The following is a 6,072-nucleotide window of genomic DNA, read 5'->3' on the forward strand; positions in this document are numbered from 1 at the left end:
GATGTTGGATCGAGGTTTTAAATTTGTATTTGCGAATAAATTGAATTATAGTTGGTGAATCAATCATCTACTCGATTAATTGATAACCGAATAGGTCTCATTGTAAGAAGGCCCAAGAGTAAGCCATGTGAGGTTGATGGCGATGCTTTTACAAGCGGTCGACTTACAAAGGTGTGGAAATGGTCTCGATGTTAAATCAAGAATTGTGTGATTTTAATGGTTTAAACATGATTTTGAATTGATGATGAAACGATTTAAAATATGAATGGTAAGTGATTTAGAAAATGAAATTGATTATCAAAATTGTGGAAAGTCGGTGAAATGACGAGCATGATTATTTATATGAATGATGTTATGAATTATCTAACGGATCAACTCCACACATTAATGTCAAATAAAAGACCGGTCAAATAAATCTATTTAGTACTAACATCAATTAATTAAATGATAACAAACTAATCGATTACGAAATACAATTAATTAATTATTATTCTGAATAATTTAAATCACAAAAAATATAATATAATAAGTAAATAATAGAGAAATAAAAATGCAAGAAAGGTATGTACATGAATATGATGGGTTAAGATAAAAACAAAAATACACCAACTATGGGCCCAAGGCCCAATCCAAAATAGCAATCCTAACTTTTGTTTTTTTAAAAAAAAAAGTAGATAGTAATAATAAGAGAGAGGCGAATAACTTGCTTTGCTTGGAGAGAGAGGGAGAGGAATTTTCAAAATTGAAAAGAAATCACTCATAAAGCGACAAGTGGCGAGGGAGTAATGAAAATGAAACTTAAAATAACCCTCATTTCTCTCTCTTGAAAAAAAACTCCAGAAGAAAAAAACCAGTAAATCAACTCTCTCTTCTCTCACTCCTATTCACCTTCTTTTAAAAATAAATAAATAAAAATAGCTTCATGTTTCAAGCCAAACCTTTCATCTTATCGTCCCACACAAACATTAAAGATCAACATCTTTTGTGAATAATGATGGATATCAATGTAATGAAATAGAAAGCAAAGATCAACGGAAAGAGGGGGAAAAAAGGTACCATATTGAAGCAAGGTGGTTGTTCGCGTGGTGCCGATCGCGAAGTGATGCCGGTGATGGTGACAGAATCATGGCGACATGAGTCCGAAGGGTTCTATGTGTGGCATTTCCGTAGAGTTTCTGACGAGCGCAACAGTGTGCGATGGGAACAAATTTGTACTGAGATGTGTAATGCTTCACCGTGGTATGGTCTGCGTGCTCGTGGAGGAGACGTTGACGGCGGCGATGTATTTTGGTTTTCGTTGCGGTTTAAGGTGAGGATCAGGCGGATGTTGAAGGATTTGAGCGGTGTGGATGAAGAATTTCGGTGAAGTTAATGAGGGTAGGTTGTTGTTGGTGAAGGAAGAGAGAGGAAAGTGGTTGTTTGAAAGATGATATTTTTAGATTGAGGAAGAAAAGGAGTTGAGTGTGTGTTGTTGAGGGCGAATCTGTGGTGTTTCCGGCGACGATTTTTTGGAAGTGAAGGCGGAAGGTTGTTGAGCGATTGAAGGTGAGTGACGGTTGTTAGGGTCGTAGTCGTCGAAGGTAGTGGTTGTGAGTTGAAGAAGAAGAGAAGATCTGGAGACGTGAGGGTCGTTTGGAGGTTGTTGTTCATTAGCCGGAGACGGAAATGCATTTGTTATAGGTTCATGTGTTCTTCTGATATGGTGGAGTTTTATGAAATGTTGTGTTTAAAAATGGAGGATGAAGGTGTTCATCATGAATAATAAACTTCTTCAAATTTTTACATCTTCATGTTCATTTTTGGTGAGATCAAAGAAAGAAAATGTGTGGTGTTTACTGGGTAGTTTATTCAGTGTTTCTTTTGAAAAATCTTTTACTGTGATGTGTATCTCTAGGTTAACCTCTCTTCTGTTGTTATTATGAAGAAAGGATTAAACCTTAAAAAATTCCTTTTTCTTTTTGATTTTCTCATCCCAGATTATGTGGGATTTGATCTGTTCTTGTTTTAAGCTAATGTAAAAAGCGCTTTTTGGATGCTTAGATTAACCTTATGGATAAAGCTTCAAACTGAATGATTCATTTAGTTGTTTTTCAGCTCTCTAAGTGCTTTTGAAAAGTGCTTTTAAAATAAGCTATTTTCTCTTTGCAGGTCATAGGTTTGAAGAGACTTTGATGGAATGGAAAAGTGGTTGCTCCAAGCTTCAAGACAACATGTTTTTGCGCCTAGGTCCAAAGGAGTGTTTAACCAGTCCATTGATTTTGGTCTTGGTCATTAGAATTAGGAACCTGTTTTTGCAGCAAATTCCACTTAGTCAAAAAATGTAGTCATTTAGTTTAATAAAAAATTTTAAAGACAAAATATATTTGGATTATTTGGAGCTTATTGAATTAAATTTTAATTATGTAATTACCTTTTAAGTTTTTCAAAATTTAACTCAATATTTATTTATGCTAATCAATTTCAACTTTTAAAAACAACAAATTTCTAACTTAAGTATAATGACTTAATTTTAAAAACAACATATTTCTAACTTAAGTAAAATGACTTAATTTTAAAAACAACATATCTCTAACTTAAGTATAATGACTTAATTTTAAAAACAACATATTTCTAACTTAAGTAAAATGACTTAATTTTAAAAACAACATATTTCTAACTTAAATATAATGACTTAATTTTAAAAACAACATATTTCTAACTTAAGTAAAATGACTTAATTTTAAAAACAACGTATTTCTAACTTAAGTATAATGACTTAATTTTAAAAACAACATATTTCTAACTTAAGTATAATGACTTAATTTTAAAAACAACATATTTCTAACTTAAGTATAATGACTTAATTTTAAAAACAACATATTTCTAACTTAAGTAAAATGACTTAATTTTAAAAACAACATATTTCTAACTTAAGTAAAATGACTTAATTTAAAAACAACATATTTCTAACTTAAGTATAATGACTTAATTTTAAAAACAACATATTTCTAACTTAAGTAAAATGACTTAATTTTAAAAACAACATATTTCTAACTTAAGTATAATGACTTAATTTTAAAAACAACATATTTCTAACTTAAGTATAATGACTTAATTTTAAAAACAACATATTTCTAACTTAAGTAAAATGACTTAATTTTAAAAACAACATATTTCTAACTTAAGTATAATGACTTAATTTTAAAAACAACATATTTCTAACTTAAGTATAATGACTTAATTTTAAAAACAACATATTTCTAACTTAAGTAAAATGACTTAATTTTAAAAACAACATAATTCTATTTTATATACAAAAATCTAAATATGGGACTTTAAAAAACAACACAATTCTATTTTAAATACAAAAAATCTAAATATGAAACTTTTTAATTTAAAAACGACACATACATGTTTCTAAAAAATGCAAATTTAATTTGGGAATCCATGAAGAACTTAGAACTTGGTATAAATATTTGGGATGTGTAAATGGACTAGTAAATAGTGATCATAGAAATAATAACGTGACTCTTAATACTTACTAATAGAGAAAATAGGTTTTGGATTAGTAATGTAAAAAGATTCAAACCACATTTTAGATTATGAACACACTTATGCAAATGGGCCTTTGAAATAAAAAGATCTCATGGGTAAACCACAAATGACCGGACAAAATTAGGGTATGACACTAACCATATTACATATCACACATATTTATATTTCCTTAGATGTAGAGTCATAAATTACCCTTCAAAAGAAGAAATGTGCTTTATATGTGTGGTGTTTGTTGTGTTTATTGATAAAGTTGTGTTACTTTTTAATGAGTTGAGTTGAGTATATGTTTACAAGTACTGCTCATGCATCACATTTTATGCATTTGCAGCCTTCAGAATAATGATTATAATAGGAACATGTTTTGTGAGTAAAAAAGTTGAACATTTTTCAGTTGTCCTCATTGTTGGTAGTGAGCGATTGTTGGGAGTACACTCTTTTTTCCTTCAAAGATTTTCATGAAACGAGCAAGTCTTTTGTAGTTTCTAACAATTGAATAAGGTTGTGCAAATAACATCATCTTTTATGTTTTTTATTTGTATTAATCTTTTAAATATTATTATTGAGATATACTGTAGAGTTCACCATATGGGATGTCAATATGTCATATGATTCAAGTATCGAGGAATTGGCTGAACAAATAGCAAAAGATCCATCTTCCGATCAAATGTAGTTTGATTGAGTGATATAGTTTTAAATATTGACCGAAAAACACACCCTGAGTTCATCTTCGAAGAGGTAATGGTTTATATTTCTTAAATATTTGATCATCATCTACTAAACAACCACAACATTAACCATTGGCATGCATAATCGATATTTATTATGCATAAATTGTTTCCATATCCTTTATATGTAATACTCCATAAATCTTAGGCTTGCCTCTGCTGTGAGTGTTCTATCTCAACAGAAGAAGATAGTTTTGTCAAGATGGTTGGAACATTTTACATCCTATCATAATATATTGACCAAGAACTAAAGCTTCCATTTCAGATGAGCATATGAGAATTATGGTTGCAAAGTCCTTAAATGCAAGCATTGATTATCAACAATTGGACAAGCTTCGTATGTGGTATGAATAATATGTTAAACTTAGCAAGGGGATAATCCCTAATTCTGAAACAAGACTTCATCAAATCAAGGAATAGTTGTATCACAAATCCTATGCACTTGATGATATAATCATTATATTTTCCTTCAATATAAAACAATAACCTTTAGTTCACTTTATTTTATCACATAATTATATTTTGATTTCATATTTTAAGTTGTCAGAAAGAACAAATTTTGAAAAACTTAAAGTCATGCGATGAATTAATTATTTGTTTTGTAAGATTATCCATGTGATGAAACAATTACCTATTTTCCTTCTAATTTATTTCTTATTTTAAATTGCTAGAGTGAATGAAAAATATTAGAGTAAATGATAGTGGAAGATTGAGATAGCCGTACAATGCCAATACCATTATAACACAACCATTATAGCATGTGGTTTATAACACAACCATTCTGCAAGGCAATGCTCCAATTCCTCGTGTGTAGACATCTACATCCTTAAAGTAATGAAATGATTGTTAGGATGATGACTATTTAGATGTATTAGATTTGTTTGAATATTTTCTAAGGGATTTTGTATGTAGTAGTGAGTAGTATGTTGATGATGATTTGGTGATTATGTGGAGTTTGTGATGATGAAAGTAAGATATGAGATGAGTTTCAATATTACCTTAATGAAAACAATGACACAGAATATCATTTTAACACTAAGATATGAGATGTCCACTATGTCATATACTATGCATAGGAGAATGGAACACCAGAGCAATTTTTAGAAGTAAAGATAATACAAAATTAGTTGATATTTTCGTTCATTCATGACGTGCTATGATGAACTAAAATATCTAATGAACTAAAACATCAATGGTATTTACCGCACGGATATTTAACTAATATATATAGGGTTATGCTAACCAGTGACTTAGATACTAATTAAAAATTCTAAATAAAAAAAAACAAGTTAGGTTAGTTCAGGGGAATACACGTAATATTATTTTAAAAAGTTGATTATTTATGTTTCAATGCATTTAATACATATATATATTTAAAAAATAAAATATCTTTTTAATCTATTAAATAATACGTAATTTACCATTTTAATATCTTAACCAGTATATATATATATATATATATATATATATATATATATATATATATATATATATAATATATATATATATATATATATATATATATATATATATATATATATATATATATATATATATATATATATATATATATATATATATATATATATATATATATATATAACGGAGCCAAAAATAGTGAATAGTGGGGCATTATATGTATAAATTCATAGCTTTAAATGATATAGCAATTTATTTTTCAAAATATAAATATATATCACAATTATTCTATAGAAATTTTTATATTTACAAATAATTAACAACTTTTTATATTTAAAAATAGAGAAAATAAAATATACAGTATAAATTTATACTCTCAATCAATGACAATCAT

General features: G+C 28.3%; 1 long non-coding RNA gene across 1 annotated transcript; it reads left to right on the plus strand.

The window, feature by feature from the left end:
- Nucleotides 1-587: 587 nt before the first annotated feature.
- On the plus strand, nucleotides 588-2,377 carry LOC127119929 (uncharacterized). The gene is made up of 2 exons (XR_007802935.1): nucleotides 588-1,802; nucleotides 2,149-2,377. It is a non-coding gene; the product is annotated as an uncharacterized LOC127119929 (long non-coding RNA).
- The last annotated feature ends 3,695 nt before the right edge of the window (nucleotides 2,378-6,072 follow it).

The sequence above is a fragment of the Lathyrus oleraceus genome, chromosome 2 (assembly GCF_024323335.1).
Source record: "Lathyrus oleraceus cultivar Zhongwan6 chromosome 2, CAAS_Psat_ZW6_1.0, whole genome shotgun sequence".
Taxonomy (NCBI): domain Eukaryota; kingdom Viridiplantae; phylum Streptophyta; class Magnoliopsida; order Fabales; family Fabaceae; genus Lathyrus; species Lathyrus oleraceus.